The sequence below is a fragment of the Ischnura elegans genome, chromosome 12 (genome assembly GCF_921293095.1).
Source record: "Ischnura elegans chromosome 12, ioIscEleg1.1, whole genome shotgun sequence".
Lineage (NCBI taxonomy): Eukaryota > Metazoa > Arthropoda > Insecta > Odonata > Coenagrionidae > Ischnura > Ischnura elegans.
The window spans coordinates 73695029-73712923 of NC_060257.1; the positions used below are offsets into that span (position 1 = coordinate 73695029).

At 38.8% G+C, this 17895-nt stretch overlaps 2 non-coding genes across 2 annotated transcripts; both read left to right on the forward strand.

The window, feature by feature from the left end:
- Window positions 1-287: 287 nt before the first annotated feature.
- Trnar-ccu lies at window positions 288-360 on the forward strand. The gene has a single exon. It is a non-coding gene; the product is annotated as a tRNA-Arg (tRNA).
- A 16655-nt stretch (window positions 361-17015) lies between these two features.
- Trnae-uuc lies at window positions 17016-17087 on the forward strand. The gene has a single exon. It is a non-coding gene; the product is annotated as a tRNA-Glu (tRNA).
- The last annotated feature ends 808 nt before the right edge of the window (window positions 17088-17895 follow it).

Below are 17895 nucleotides of genomic sequence, written 5' to 3' on the forward strand. Positions count from 1 at the left end.
GATTTCTTGGAAAACTTTAGCGTGCCGACGAGGCGTTAATAATCAAGTGTCTGCAACATCCACACTGTAGTATCAAGTCGGGGAAAGCTCTACCAAAACTGGAACTTGCCATCGCTCTCCGTTGGTTTGACGACCTGAGCGGAAGAAGGGAAGTTTGTTGCCTGTTAAGTGCGACAGAGAAGAAAAGGCTTTGATGGAGACCCATTAGGCATATTACCCTGCCATACGGTGATGGGTATACACGACGGTTGCTAGTAAAACTTCTTTATGACTTCACCCCACATGAAGCCCCTGTGGCCTAATGGATAAGGCATCGGTCTCCTAAACCGGGGATTGGGGGTTCGAGTCCCCCCAGGGGTAATATTTTTGTTCTCCCTTCTCCATCGGTATATAATTAATTATATCTTCACTTTTCAGTCTTTTCCAAATTAAAAATCCGAATTATTATCCTTGTCTCACAAAATTATATTAATTTATGTAATTAAAATGCGTTTTTTTTTTCTTCCAAGGTATTTTTGCTTACTTCAGCACGCTTTCGGTTCGATCTATCAAATGAGCCATAAATAATTGTAGTGTAATTAAGAAGAAATTTTTAAGGGACGGTTAGAAATAATTATCCGTTGTTTGAGTTTTCCTGAAATCTAAAACAACGAATGTAGAATTAACGTTAATATTTCTGTCAAATATTGCGCCTTCCCGGGTGTGAACTATTGTATGAACGGCCTTGGAAGGTGGCTCTTAAATTTGTTCACCCTCTAAATAGCCTTACGGAGAAATAGAATCATTAGATATACGCTCTCTAGCTCCACTTAGCCTAAAAGATCGCAAACTCTCCCGGCAATACTATTCATGAAATATTTTGAAACATTTCGACGAGAAACTGCTCCATCGCCTTTAGGACTAAGTCAATCTTAGTTGTGTTGACTATGAGGCAGCGTCTCATCGAAACGCTGGACTTTAACAGCCCCACCCGATGCCAAACCAAAGAAGATTTCATTCACTAAGCCTGTTTACTGAATAGTATTTTTGCATAAGGAACCTTAAATCTAGGATTTTTTGTGAAACCCTATAGAAGTTATCGGAAATAACCATAGACGAAGCAAATGCAACTGGACCATGCAATCGCATGCTGCATGCCAATTAAAAATTGTTAAAATTTGCTAGCCATTATTTTCACAACTGCAACACCGTAAAATACTACTCAGCTCTTCAAAGCAACCTCAAGTCCTTAACAATACATTCAACACTTTCCACTAAATATGAATGGAATTCCTGAGATGCCTCCTACCTTTCACCTGGAGGATATTTTTGGTTGGGCTTACTCATAGAAAGCTATCTTTACTAAATATTTTACAATTTCCTTTCATCAGGTTTACAAAGAAGACGATTCTATTCCCAAAAAATTGTCCATGACCTTTACCCTAGTGACACCATACTTCAAGAACTTAAGCGAAACGTCGGCCAGCATCGACCGTCTGATCCGGTGTAACAGTTGAGTAGAATTCTTCTAAGTTATTCGACAGGAAATATTGAAATATTTTATAACATAAAAACGTTCCAAAAAATAATCACAGTTTACTGGCAAAGCGTTGAGAGTGATCTGAACGGTACGAATATCTTGAAAAACGTGTGCTGCGGAATAAGGGAGAATTCCAGACTAAGAAAAGTGGAGACGGAAGTTCATCGCTCTTCGTAGGTATACCGAGGTAAACGGGATATAATAATTTTAGCCTTTAAAGAGCTAGAGAGAAGACACAGATAAGCGATGATTATGTATCCCTTATAAACACTGCCATAGACAAGCCAATATGACCTAACTTATTTTAAATAATTTAATAACTAATACTATCGTAAGATATTCAACGGCTTCTTATGAATTCCAAGGGAATCGGAAAGATATTCGCTGATTGGCGATTTCCGACGATGATTCTTGAGGAAAGTCCTATTTTTCTATTCAGGTGACATATATAATGATTATATCTCCCCTTATAAACACTATCATAGACAAGCCAATGTGGTCGAACTAATTTAATAAATAATTTTATCGCAAGATATTCGACGGCTTGTTATGAATTCCGAGGGAATCGAAAAGCTATCCGCTGATTGGCGACTTCCGACGATGATTCTCGAAGAAAGTCCTATTTCTGTATTCAGGCGACGCATATGATGATTATACATCCCTCATAAACACTATTATAGACAAGCCAATGTGGTTTAAGCATTTTAATAAAAAACTTTATCGCATGATATTCAACGGCTTGTTATGAATTCCGAGGGAATCGGAAAGCTATCCGCTGATTGGCGACTTTCGACGATGATTCTCGTAGTAAGTCCTATTTTTCTTTTCATGTGACAAATGTGATGATTATATATCCCTTATAAACACTATCATAGACAAGTCATTGTGGTCTAACTTATTTTAAATAATTTAATAACTAATTTTATCGTAAGATATTCAAAGGCTTCTTATGAATTCCAAGGGAATCGGAAAGCAATCCACTGATTGGCGACTTCCGACGATGATTCTCGAAGAATGTTCTATTTTTCTATTCAGGTGACAGTTTCTAATCTTAAGAATCAATTTAACTCTTTCGAAGACCACGTGTTCAACCACCGGCGGACCAGTGCACTTAGCTCCCCCATGTAAGAGACCGCACGCATTCCGATATCACTTAAAACCATTTGAAACACTATTCTAAGCTTCCGTTCGTCTCACGTGCAAGACATTTTCCATCCTGGCGCCGCCTCGCCTGTGTCACACACATGAGCTTCCTTCCTGCGTCGTGTAGACGACTTCACAAACACGTGTGCGACAAATAGCACGTGGTAGGCTAATGGACATTTAAGTATTTCCCGAAAAAATTTGAAAAAGCGAACGTCCGAAGAAATGCTGAGGAAGTCCTCACAGTGACAGGAAATGTCTCGGAGGAAATTAATAGGACGATCATATCCTCAAAAAATAACCACGACCTTAGACCTACATTGAAGGAAATTAAGGAAGCTATTAGCAAACGATGCACCTGAACCCAAGAGGTCAAGCAATCCGTGGGTATAGGGCTAATTAATTCTTGATTGGGAAGGCGATAGTTGAAACTTTATGACATGTTACTGGATTACCACAGAAGTGGAATAAATTTGGATGCATTTAAGCAACTTTCTTTCACTCATTTGTTGGTTTTCACTGGTTATTTCTCGGTGTACGAATTATTAATATAGCAGACGTCCCTCAAGTATTCTAAACACAAATCGTGCATGGTGAAAAGAGAAAGTTGGCATCATATTTTTCGAAATGGTAAACTAGGTGTATATACAGCGGGATATTTAAACGCAGAAGTAGGGAAAAAGTTTACAAGCACTAACATTTGGAGTATGCTCCTCTACGGAAAGTGGCATGGACAATGATAGCCGCGGAGAAATCTGGGGTAGAGGCTCTCAAAATTTGGTGCTTCAGAAGAATTTAAATCGAAACTTGTAGCTTTCACGTGGTGGAAGGGCTCCATATTAATAATGAATGACACTTTGTTTCTTCCACAAGTTTATAAAAATTTCTATTTTATTACCGGTTTCATGTATTTCACCATTATCAAATACCCATTCATTTTCCCCGGGTATTTGATAATCGTGAATAGCCGAAACTGGTAATAAAATAGAAATTTATATAAACTTGTGGAAGAAATAAAGTTTCTTTCATTATTACAACAGAAAAATTATGAAGATCAAATGGATCGACCGAGTAAGTGATGAGGCAAGCCTAAGAACGGCAGGAGAGAAAATAGGCCTCATGAAAATCTTGATGACGAAAGAAGACGAAACAACCTTTATTAGGCCATAATTTGAAACATGATGGCCTAATAAAGACAATCGCTGAGGGAAAAGTAGATGGATGATCCTACCTATTCGCCTACTGGTCACTTAATCCTGATCATTCCTTTCAATCAAACCCTTCTCCCTCATATACTTCTCGACGCAATATCGCCATTTTCTCTTTGGTCTTCTCCTCGTTCTACATCTACATAATCCCTCGCTAACCGCCTAAAAGGCGTGTGGCAGAAGGTGTTAGGACACCGGCCGTACTTACATAAAAAGGAATTGCTCTAAGAAAATTACGACTAGCTTTATAAGTCCTCTATGGTTCTGGGGAAAACGAATTCCCACATCCACCCGTTCGGCAAAACATCTCTCTTAATTTATTGCTTCGGTCTGTTCTCTTTCCTTCTACATGCAAATTTCGAATTTTCTTCCCCAGATACTTCTCATCTCGTCTTGAAATACAACTAAACCATTGCATCCTTCCTTCATGCACCTTCCTCGATATCTCAACAACCCTTGCTACCTCCATTATTGTTTAACTCCTAATCATATCTCTTCTTGTTTTCCTCACCGCCCACCTTAGCATTATCATTCTTATCGCTTTTACTTAATCCATAAATTGTTTTCTCTTCCCCTCCTTCCTTCTTGCTTTTATTTTTATCCTTCTCTTAAGCCTGTATTAATCAATATTTTTTTCGTTTCTTCCGAGCAATAGCTTCAGCTATCTCTGCAATGCTGGCCGAAGCTATTCTTCTTTACACTCATGTCTCGATCGCCCCAGTATTGTCTCAATTTTCTCAGTTCCAACATTTTCGCTGCGCAGGTGCATGTGTAAGGGCTTGGAGGGCGGGCCCCGCCGAAATGACGATTAAACTTGTATGTAATCTGTTTGCCGCCCGCCAAATTGAGCTGCCATAGTGCTAACAATTTATGCATTACTACTAAAGCATTTTATATTTTTCAATTTACTCCAAAAAGGTTATAAATAAGGCTAATTTGACCAATTTAAAATTAATTAATTATATAAGATTATACCTAATAATTATTAGGTATAATCTTATATTCACCATTGCTCCTCCGAAAGCAAATACACGTTGCTACCACATCGTTAGCGCTACACTCTTAACTACATCTACAAGCTATACTGCTAGTCACTTCAACAGGCATGTGGCAGGGGATGTTAGGACCAGGGGCGCAGCTAGGAATTAAGGCTGGGGGGGGGGGTTTAGGTGCAATTAATACCGGGGTGTGTGGCATTATGGGATACCCACCAGGATAAGCGGTATGTGCGACATAATTAAACTGCGGAATTTAGAATATAAATGGTTCAAAATGGTGAGTTTTACGGCTTTCTGAGGGATATTTTATTAATCCTTATACTATACTATTATTAATATCAATTCAATTAAGTAAAATGGATTAAACTTAAAAATTTCTCTGAGCTCTTGGGGGAGGGATATCCCCCAAAACCCCGCCCCCCTCGCTGCACGACTGGTTAGGACACCGGCCTTTAAGAAATAAAAAGAAAATGCTCCAAAGAAATTCCGCGTAGCAGTTATTAAACTCCAGCGTTTTTTGGGGGCGTAAAGAATTCCCATACTCACCCTTTCGTCAAAATTCTCTCTTAATTTATCGTGTCTGTTGGATCTGGAAATATAGTTCTAATGTGGTTTTCTCCGTGTTGCTCTAAAGGCTATCTTTTCTCAATTCCTCATGCAATCTAGGCCTAGCGGGCAGGCTCCGAATATCTAGGGACTTCCTCCCTCATTCGCTTAACATCTTTGTGACGCTTTCCGTACACCAATCACAGTGTTTGACAAATCGGGTAGATTTTTTTCGACTTTATTAAGTACACGGATAAAGTCTTTCTGCGCCGTATCTCACATGCTCACGGCATGAAACGCGCAACATATGACATTTTAAGGCATCGATTTTTATTCAAAATTCTATCGCTGCCGGAATAGTATCAATAAAATCCAAAATCAATCAATTTTAACCTTAATTGCTCAAAAAATCAAGGCCTAAAAATACTCCTGTACAAATAAACTACACCATATCAATAAACTATGGGTACGTTTGCTATCATTTATAGCAGAGCAAATGGTTTTCATTGATATTCATCATCATCTTCTGGTGTTCTGCCCGTCGGCAGATCCCCCGCGCCAATGCTGTCTCCATTCCCTCCTGTCTCCGGTCATATCTCCTTGAAGTCTTCATACCTGCCAATTTCTATGTTGTCGATAAACTTCAGCCTTCTCCTTTCCCTTCTTCTCATCTCTCTTCCACCGTTCCCTGCAAAGCTACTTTCAAAATTCCATTCCCTCTCATTAAATATCCCAGCCAGTTACCCTTCCTTTGATTTATTTTGTCCATCAACGTTCTTTTCTCCTCTATCCTATTTAACACTTGCTCATTCCTAACTCGATCCGTCCACCATATTCCCTCCATCTTCCTCCAAACCCAAATCTCAAACGCTCCGATCCTGTTCCTGTCTCTCTTCCCCATCGTCCAAGTCTCACATCCAAAGAAAAACACACTCCACGCATAGCGTTTCACCAATCTTTTCCTCAATTTTAATTCCAGTGCCTTGTTACACAAGGCTCTTTTCTTCTTCTTGAAATCTTCATTATTATTATTAAAACTTCATTGGTATTATCCAGTTGAATTCCTAGAAAGGCCTCGAGTAAAACTTAATTGAGATACCAAGCGTCTGCCGCCCACCTTCGCATTAGCGGTCGTATTTCACAATGCCTACAGTGAGGCTACGCATTGTTTCCCGTAACCGCACTCAACGGCCCCACGGATAATAGAATATTAAAGCGATTTTCAACGGTGATGATATCTCCGAACTTAAAGGGTTGCTGGAGGTTGGCCAGGGCAGCCGGCCCGACGGCCCGTCGATAAATAATTCGCTTCATTAGCATCACTTGAATGAGCGGAGCCCCGCTAAGGGACCCGGGATCACGGTAATTTCAAAAACGATCCCGCAGTTGCGTTCAATGACTGCCTTTGCCGCTCTGTTCTTCCGCTAAAAGCTCCCGCTGCCGCAGTGTCATGACGACGCATTATCACTTCCTCTTTATCCGATGCTTCGAGCTAAATCCACGCCCACTATCCCGTATTCGCAGATGGGCGAGTTCGATGGGTGATTTCCGGCGTCATCCTTCAATGATCAAAATTAATCAATTGAATCCTGAATCAATGATGGGAGAAGAAAATGTTCATGGGCACAAAGCATCGAAGATTGGGCAGCAATTTGAGATACTGGGGTCATTTTTAAACGGACAATAGATCGACGCCTTAGAAGTCAACGCACAGAATAGCACACCCATTAAGGCGAAGAATCAATGATGGACATTTAGATATCGAATCGAAGCTAGAGATTTTTATTATTTTCTTTTTTACTGCGCCAAAAATATTACCGTGTACCTGATATGCACTGAAATAGATGACTTCTTCATAGTAGAACAATGCAAAAACAAAGTACTGTTCCACAAATAATTCTATATAGTCTATTATTCTCAAAAGCTTAGCGTCATCATCAATACAAACAGCTAACGACGCTTTTGAAACTGGTTGACAGCATTAAAAAAACTTTCGGAAAAGTACCTACTTTTCTTTACTTTATTCTACCTTGAATATTAATTTGTTCCACGTCGAAATCAATTGATTTCATTGACAGTTTTTTGTTCACTAGTTAAAATATTTGACATATTAATCTGAAATTTTCATTTCCTTATCATAATACTCTGAAGCAGATCTTATACATAAGGAAGGTGAACATTGTACCATTCGCGATTCAATTGAATTAAAATGTTAAAATTTTCAATACCAGATTGTTTGAGTGATATTTTTTGGGAGTGAAGTTGATGTATTCATATTTCATGAAATATGTCAAAAAAATTAGGAAGCAGCTGAAACTGAATACGTATTTATTACAAATGAAGCATCCTTCCCACTATTTCTGTCTTTTTTGATTACGAGATGCTAGTTTTAAACCTGTGCTACCTTGATATTTTCAGTAACTTTTACATCGAAAATTGTCGGCATTTCACCCAATCTCAACTTTGGAATATTTTCCATTTTTATTTTAAGTGAGAGGAAAATGTTGAAAAAACCTTTATATACGTTTTCATATGTCAAGATGATAGATTGGGTTTTAAAAATAAGTAAAACACCAATATAGACAATATAAAACCGGTTGAGAAGAGGTGATGCGCCATTTTAAGACACGTCCAGTTGTTCTTGGAAAACAGAAAATCGCCTACCAGCTCAGAAAGACGGAGTTGGGAGTCCAGAATTATAATGTAGTAATAGAAGCGTTTCTGGATATATTTTATAGAGAAAAAAATTATTGGCTAGCATTTAGAAATTCAATCAGCTAAAGGTTAAATTTGCACCCGTGCGCGTGACTGCGTACAAAGTCACTTGCTCCATGCAGTGCTTTGAAGTGAAGTGGTTGTGAACAAGGCTTTAGAGCTTTGAGAAATTTTTTTTTGCACCAGAAAAACTAATATTATGAATGGTAAGGAGAAATGGAGATAATAAAGGCAGGAGGGACATTTGCCAAGGTAGCCGAAGGGAATTTCTCGTGAACGTTTTCGCGGGTGGCCCGAGGGAAACAATTTACTGCTCTGAGGTGATCCTTTATTATCGCTCCTACTTAAATTTTGTCACAAAAAACGAGGAAATGACTTTTTTGATGAGCGTGAATGCGTAAACGGCTCCAGGTAATGTCATGAGGAAACGCTTTTGTAAGATTTCTGATCGATAGCAGGGCGGAGCATTGCTACGTTGCTTGCTCGAGAGTAAGCACACCGGCGTTTACATACATTACAGTTTATTGAATCAGATGTTACAGTGAAAAAAACGTAAGTCTGTTTTTACTTCCTCGCCTCTCCCTGAAAAAAACTCGAATAACTTTCACCTGCTTCTTTCCTTATTGGCTTAAAACGGATCTAACCCAGTAGTTTTAGTATAGAAGTTGATTAGTTATTAGCACAATTAGCCCCGTGAAGGTAATTAGGATACGCAGAGATCTACAGAGCTTCTACTTCCACTTACATCATATTGTTTCTTACACGAGGGCCGTTTCCTTTCAACTTCCGATGGCTCATGAAATGAAGACGAAGTGATTGATTGAAAATTATTTCATGGCTAAATATTCAGCACACTTATAGTGTACTTTCGACACATTGCGATTGAGGAATTGGTCTTGCCTATGGTTAAGTTTTACTATGTTTTCTTCATGGGATGTTGCCGCCAATGACTTCCAATGAACTTTGCCTTTGTCCTGAAGCCCATCGCCCGAGTGAGAATGCTTCGCTCCCAGCCAAATCTGTATTTAAGCGTAAATATGGAAGTCACACAGAACTAGGTCAACAATGCACGGCGCGGTGGGTGATCGAAAGTGTTCCATTGAAATTGCTCAAGCAGCAGTTTGGCTGCATCAGCGCTGAGATGACGGACGTTGTCAAGGATAGGAACACTTCCAGAAGTCAGCATGTCTCTTCTTTTGTTTTGCATGGGAATGTACGTAATGTTTCACACTGAGCAGCTGCATTAACGCAAAAATTCTCTTTTATCGACATAAAGGTCAAGACATGTCAATACTGAATCCATTCGGCGAGTTTTCTGGCTGTCGCTCCGCAGTGCTCACTTGGCGGGAGAATCAATTGAGGCAGTGTAGTCAATGAGATTGCCAATAACCTTAAACTTACACTTACGGTCAGAAATGACTTAAAAGCGTGGTGCATAGGATGTGCAGTTGCCCTATCTGCGCAGTGCTCGCCTGTCACTTGTTTGGTGTTTTTGCCGAGCGATCGGAGATTGAAAAAAGCCGCCCTCGTGTTTTGCCATTTTATTTTTCGCTGGTAATTAAAAATTATGAAAGGGAAATTAAGCATCTTCATAGGAACTTTTTTTTAATAATAATTAGAAATTTTGCATTTTTCTATCCGTTTCCCGCTATTTAGTTTCTGTGGCAGTGAAATGGAAAATAATTCTTATAATTTTATAGAGGAAACTGTTTAAAAATTACATTATATCGAAGCTAAAATTTTCCACCCAATATTAAAAAATCTACCTCAATTCGTGAGTAAGGAAAAATTTATGTATATATATAAATCGTGAGAGACCACCATTATGAGGAGAAAGACTCGAATTATACTTTTTTATAATCGTATTACCATCTTAATAGTGCGAAAAATCCACAGAGAAACAAGTACACCAAAATCCTGGTCAAGGCACATGGTTTTTTCTCGGTGGATTTTTCGTACAATTTGTGGATTGCGGGTGACTCCGGTATAAGTTATCACCGTGGCTAGTCCCGGTATACTAAACAAATTACCATCTTAGGTTTGCCAATAACATCTATTACATTACATTATGTACTTACTCATATCTATTATGAGCTCTAAACCCAGAATATCTATTCCTAAAAGATATGCGCTCAATGAAATTCATCATCTGCGTTTAATGTTATCCTAAGAATTTAAAAGTCAAGGATTCAAGTCCTTTTGACACGGTAATTAAAGCATCAAAGCATTTATCCACGCATGAGACAAGAGTATCATGCATTTCACGGCCATTTTTTTCGTGCAGCTGAAGACGGAAGCACTGGTGAACCCGATTCAGTTTTATCGCCGAGTAAACGCGGCACGCGCACCAGAGAGCATGAAAGAAACAACACCTTTTGGAAACGCTCCATTATTCTCATTACTCTTGCGCTTCGTTCGTCTCGCCGGGATGATGAATAAAAACGAGATAAACCCCCTCCCCCCTCCTGCCAATCTTCTTTATTAGGTACCCAGATGCTCGCACCGGTTCTTCATTGCCTTCATTAAATCTACAGCTTTTTTTTTTACTTATACTCGAAATGCCTGAGTCTTTCTTGAGGTCCATTCCTCCTCAAATATTCTTTTATTCTCTTTCTAGAATTGGGGATGACCATAGCGAGTAAAGGGGGAGGGATAAATGTTGAAACTACCCCTCTTAAATGTTCGGAAGATCATCATCAATAGATAGATAGATAGAAAAATATTTATTGTTCAGAAAATATTCCGTATGAAAAAAAATAATATTTAATTACATTTTGCAAGCACGTTAAATTAAATACAATATAAACGATTACAATGATGAATGATCATAATGATATTCCATTTCATAACACAACCGATGATAGCAAATGCATGAAATATAGTAAAAAACGACAGATTGAGCTATGATTCCAAGCCGGATTTTATGCGAGCACAAACAAAATGTCACATATTCTTAACTAAACAAAGAGAAAACATAAAAACGTTGCAGAAAAAAATGAACCATAATAACCAGAACAAAAATTTGAAAATTATTTTTCGAGATAATAATATTATCGAGATAGTAAATAATCATAATATTTTAGTTTAAAGGCTTTGAGAGATATGCAATTTTTGACATCAGTTGGTATCTCATTCCAAATCCGACAAGCGGTAACGAGAAAAGATTTACTGTAAACAGTAGTCCGATGACCAGACAAATATAACACATTAGGATCAGACCCAATGTACATTGTAGAGACAGACGGACAACTAAGGAAAAAATCTTACAGATACCTTGGTGATTTGTTTTTAAATCGTACAAGCAAAAAGAAACCAAGAAGGTATTCTCTACGGTATTTGACGTTGAGCTATCTTAGTCGCTTATAATATGGTGTAGTGTGGACGTCTCCGATCATTAGTCAACAATCCTATGGTTGGTTTGGTGCAACTCGCTATTCCTCTCTCCGCTATCCGCTAACCATTTCATAGTGACGTATTCCTTCTCTTTTATATCCGTTATTACCTGTCCTATGTTACTCATTCCCAGCAGTGTTTAATAAATATTTATCTATGTTCTATTCTGCATTGGATTTGGTGCATGCAAAGATACCTGATTATATTGCTGTTTCGGACTATAGTGAAATTGATAATTATAGATCATCATTACCATTGGTCTACAATCCTAAGATATTTCTGACGCAGATCTCCATTCATCTCTCCTATCCGCTAGTATTTTCATAGCGATGTATTCCTTATCTTTCACAATCTTTATTACCTGTCCTATGTAACTCGTTCACTGCAGTGTTTACTAAAAATGTATCTAGGGTCTATTCTGCATCGGATCTGGTGAATGCAAAGGTACCTGATGGTATTGCTGTTTCGGCCAATAGTGAATTTGATAATTATAGATCATCATCACAGGCTATCATGCCCCAAAATAAAGCAAAGTAAGTCTTCTGCATAAGGTTTTAAGGAGGCTTCTCTTTTCTCCCACTCTTCTTAGCACTTCCTCGTGACTTACATGGTCGATCCATTTTATCTTCATCATTCTTCGGTAGCACCACATTTCGAATGCTTCCACTCTTGACTCTTCTGTTGCTGTCAACGTTCAAGCCTCGCTTCCATAGAGAAGCATACTCCATATGTAGCATCTTATGAATTGTTTACTTACTTGTATGCTTTTTTTCTCAGCTGTAAGAAGATTTTTCTTTTTGTAGAAAGCCCTCTTCGCCTGTGCTATTCTACTGAGTATTTAATTCTTGCTTCGTCCATCGCTGGTAATTCGGCTTCCCAGGTAAAAAAAACTGTTTCACCTCTTCAAGCTTATGCTTTCTTAGGTTAATTTTTGTCCAAGCCTCCTCTCTTTTGCTGCATACGAATACCTCAGCCTTCTTTTCGTCGATTTTCAGCTGATATCTGGCCATTATTCTTTCCATATTTGTCCAAGTCTTCTTTAAATACTTCTATGTTTGGCTATGAGTGCTATGTCGTCAGCAAATAGCAGCATATTATTTTTTTTACCGTGGTTATTGACACCCAAAGCTTTCTCTTTGATTTCATTGATGGCTTTCTCTATGTTCGGAAGATACATACACAATTTTAACTCCAACAAACAACTCCAAAATGTTCGTTAAATAAATACATGGGCGTCCTCAATCCAAAGAAATAATCTCAAAATATGCTTAAACTCCATGTGATCAACACCCTCTATATTTTATTCTCGTTTTGGTATTGTTTCGCGTAACATTCAGCACATATGAACGTAAAAAACCACACACGAGGACTTGTGCATGAAGGCCATGTTAAGAGTCCGAATATAAATTTGTGGCTCATGCGCGGATGTCGGTGATGAGTAATGGATCATGTACAATAACATAGACCAACAGGACTTCATAAAGGCCTAATTCCATCCCAATAAGTTTAATTTCTGTTGCCACTTCGATCGCATTTAAATCGGCTTTCAAAAATGTCCGCGGCGCGGTGACGAGAGCAATGCGATCCAATTATTTTCCATTATTTTGCAGTGTGGATTTTTCAAATGAAAGGAATAGCGTTGAAGAGTTATGAGTTTATTAATAACACCATCAGGTATGTAAATTTCGGTTGACACCTCTAGTTACAGCTTATTTCCCTGCGAAACTCGGATCAATTTGTCCGCCAGCGACGCGAATGGAGACTTTTGCAAACCCATCTAAATGTGCTGTGAATGACAACACATTTATAGGCCAACCTGAGGATCCTCTTTGTAATATTCGTGGCATAGGCAATAAAAGCAGCAGATAAGTGAAGGATGTAAGTATTTGAAATGCGGTGTCACAGGAGAATGATGGAAATCAAATACATTAATCGTTTCAATAATGTGGAAGGCTAGAAGAAGAGTAGGAGACATGATAAATCTTTTGAAAACATTGAGAGGAAGAAGTCGATTTCCTCAGTTAATACGAGCCACGGTTGCTGTCGTCGAAGGACAAGTGGAAGAGAAGAATGATTGTGGAAGGCCTTAGATGAGATACATGAAGCAGGTGATGAAGGACGTTGAATAAATGAATAAAGTTAATGTGAAGTGACTAGCTGATATGAAAAATGAGAGCAGAGCTACGACAAACCAAAATACAGACCGTCCAATTAATCGTGTGCCATTTTAAATCCCTAATTTTTGTCACCATAAGTATGTTATATTTTGATGAAATTTAGCACACACGCCATAAAAGGTTGTGAGTGATGTATAATGTAAACCAAATTTTATAATGGTACGGTTTAATTTGGAGGAGGCAACCGACAGCTGAGGTCATTCGCGACATGAAGGAAGGGACGTAGGCTGGAGAGAAACCTGGAGTTGGCATTAGTCTGCTCTTAACAAAAGGCGCCTAGGGGACCACGGCTTAACGTCCCATCCGACGGACGGAGTGCTGCGCTTGAAATGTCCTCCACACAGCATTCAACCAGGAATCAGGCCGTCTTAAAAAATTTTCTGCCACCGCCGGGATTTGAACCCGAGCCCAAAGGGTGGGAAGCCAACACATTAGCCGCCACACCAACCCAATCCCCACAAAATTTTATAATTTAACTCTTTGACCTCATGGTGTGGGTCAAAATAAAAATTTCGATTTCGTCTTATGGGGTTAATAATTCTGATATGAAGGTTCTTCCTTGATATTGATTTCTTCGATCATATTTTTTAATATTTAAACTCGATTTCCCCATCACTGCGCCGGTGCGCCAACGAATTCTAAGGTAAAAACCATAGATTTCAGAAACTTTACGTTTTTGTTTCCTTGAGATCCTACTTGAAAGTTAGATATACCTTTTAACACGCATCGAAGCTCTCAAGGGGTGAAGCTAGCTTTGGACTCACGTCAAGATTATTTGACCGTGAGATGACAGACAAGCAAATGACCGCACAGTTGATAGCTCTCTTAATAACTGTTGACCTTGATAGCAAAGGAAATCTCAGCCGTAAGCAAATAGTAAGAGTGTAAGACCAAGAGAGGTAAACCGAAACGCTTATAAGGGGAGAGAAAAAGACAACCAATGAATAAGGGTGGAAGTATGGAGTGAAAGTTGTGCTAAGGTAAGCTAGTCGGTAACACGTCAATTCGTAAACGGCTATTTCGTAACTGACATCTCGTAACCAGAGCAATTGGTAGCCAGACAATTCGAAACTGACTATTTCGTAAACACAACAGTTCGTATAAAGACTTCCCGCAATAGGAAGTGGTGTAATCAACTCATGGAGTTTATGAGAAATATTTCTACTCAAACTGTTAAGTGTGCCCCAGCTAATTGAACATGCACACTTCAGAATTTTTTCCAGCCCCTGAACATGTTTTCGTTACGAGATAACTCTAACCTTATCTGAAACGTTTTTAAATGATTTTTCTAATCCATTGCGGCCGAATTTGCCGTTACTGTTACTTAATATTTGGCAGTTACTTTTATACCATCAAACTATATGAACAATACAATGCTTAAAAATTGACATATTAAAATAGGTGCTTCCGAATGACTTCGTGGAGATAAAGCCAGATTTGATAATATTTTTCTATACTTTTGACTTTAATTGTTTATACTATGAAAATAATTTGAACAATTAAATGTTTCAATTTTAAAATTAATCAAAATTGCTGTTTCCAGATGATTTTAAACCGCTGAATCCGAAGCTGCAACTTCTTTTCTATCTATAATTACGACTACAAGCTGGTGTAGTGGTCGGTGTATGAACCTACAATTAATGACATTCTTGTAGAGGTTTTCTCGGTTAGGTGAAGATGTAGCGGATGTGTTTACGGGATAAGACCCACTAGTGTTCATCTTTATACATAATATGAACTAGATTTTGGAGGATTAATTAGAGAAATAGGCCAAGATTAATGCGAGGATTACCAAGGGTTAGAATATGTTCGGAATGTTTGTTACGTGAAAAACCCGTTCTGCCAATAAGGTGATGAGAGCTACCACTTGCGAAATGTTGCCTGGGCTATTACGCTGATAATATCTTTCTTGATTCACAGGCAGATAGTTATCCTGCATCCAAAATAACATTATATACTATAAGTAATAGTAGCGGGCGTGACTTGGTGGGAATCCTTTATCGTAGAAATTGAAGGAATATAAACTTTACTTTTCCCATGATTTTTTTCAGACCACGGCTTTCTAGGTGGTTTTCCATATTACCTTGAAAATTGTATGCTGTAATGAAATCATGGTTGGGCAAATAAATGACCATGTGGAAAAAGTAAATTTTTTATTCCTTCAACTCCAACAAGTATGTGATATATGTACAATAGAATATAATATTCCACGTGAACCCAAAACCACTAGAAAAAGACGGCAATTCCCATTTAATACCGGTCTCGCCTAAAGTTTATGTCTAAAAGCAGTAATATTAACCGGTGTTGGGGCATCTTGGCCATGCGACCCACCCAACCCGCGGCGCGTATCTTTTCAAAAATTCCGAGGGGGAAGATAGGGGAGCACTTCCTCCCCCATTTGGAGTACTACCCCTACTCCTTTTCCGAACCTACCCTGCTCACCTGTTCCTCTCCCACCTTCTTCCCCCGAACCCACTCCAGCCTTACTCCTCCAATTCCATCGGGCAATTTGTCTTGGGATCGCCGTCGGGAAAGAAGAGAATGAATAGGAAGACTCGGAGAGAGAAATAAAGGAACTCCTTCCCTCGCCTCTATATATCTGTTCCCGAACACTTTTTCCGTTATTTTATGCGAAGGCTTTGTCATCGAGCACGTGGTACCTCTCAGGGCGTTAGCCGCAGGGTAGCAGTGCCGGGAAGTTCATTTTTTTCCTATTCTTTTTGGGAAGAGATGGTGAGGGATGAAAAGCGGGAAATTGGGTAGGTTCCTTAGGTTTACTTGTTCCTTTCACTCGTTTACGCTATCACATAATCACAATTGAATTCAATGATTGTAGACGATGTTTGCAATTTAGGCATGCTGAATCCATGCCAAAATAAATTACGGATGCAAATTTACATATGTATTTATTTCACAGTGAGTCGGTTTTATGATGCCTACTTTGTGGTAAAGGTAAGATGATACGATCTTCAACTATGCATATCGATGACTTACAGTTCTGGTTCACTTGAAGCCTGATATTATGCAGAAGCTAACCAGAACTTTCTACCACCTCTTGGTACAGTTAAAGGATATAGCGTTTACAATTCATCATAAAACCAACCGTAAATCTAGTGGTTGCACTTAAAATAACATGGTTACGAAAATAAACGCAAATTCGTCAATGTAATTCTTTATCAAATGCAAAAACGAAAATTTTAATAGGAATTTGTGAATTTAATATTGCATACTATGACTACAATGAAAATGTTTTACATATCCCCTAAAGGAGTTGGTAACGATTAAGGAGAATGAGTGTTGCCTCCCTTAACAGCCGTCCCATGTGGTCTAGTGGCTAGGATATCTGGCTTTCACCCAGAAGGCCCGGGTTCGATTCCCGGCATGGGAACTTTTCAATATCCTAAAAGTTTACCTTGCCTTACGTTTCGCTTCCTTGCTAACAATTTTTTTGCCGGCCTCGATGGCGGCGGGGCAAGATCCTTGTCAAATTGAAGGTCACAGGTTCGAGTCCCGTTCGGGTAGGGTCTACTTGCCCTAATGCAGAGCATGGGCGACTTTGACTACCCTGAGTTGTTGTTTGTTATATTCGCGCGCGGTAAAGGCCTTAAATGAGCTGTTTTCTGGCCGGTGGAGATAAATAAATTAAACGAACTTTTCAATCCAAACAGTTGAAGAATATTGCACCTATAACTTTGACATAGAACTATGTGTATAAATGTTTTTTAAATATTGGGAGTTGTACGCCAATTTAGACTGGACATCATATCCTGTATTGAAATTAACAATGTTTTTGAAAGACACCGTTTGTTTGCATTTCAGAAAGGAATAAGGCAAGGGGAAATATTAGTTGATAAGCTTCGAGGCTCACCAAAAGTGATCAGATGTATATAAGTGAAATTAATCAATCGATTTGTCTTTGACAGTCCCCGTGTGTTTATCTGATGAAAAGAAACCTAGAGAAAAATTATTACAATTTGTGATTCTAACGTTTTCCCATGCATTCGTCTCAGGAATGATCAGCCATATGCATTCAATCTAGTATTTCAACTGATATTTGCTGCCACTACGAATAGGTTATCATGGTCGGTGGGTTAGGTGAATAGCTCAACCAAAGTAAGATTTTCTACATTCTCTGGCAACTGTGAGCCTTCCCACCGGTGCCATTGCGGTGTTATGGAGGGTCATCATAGCGAGGT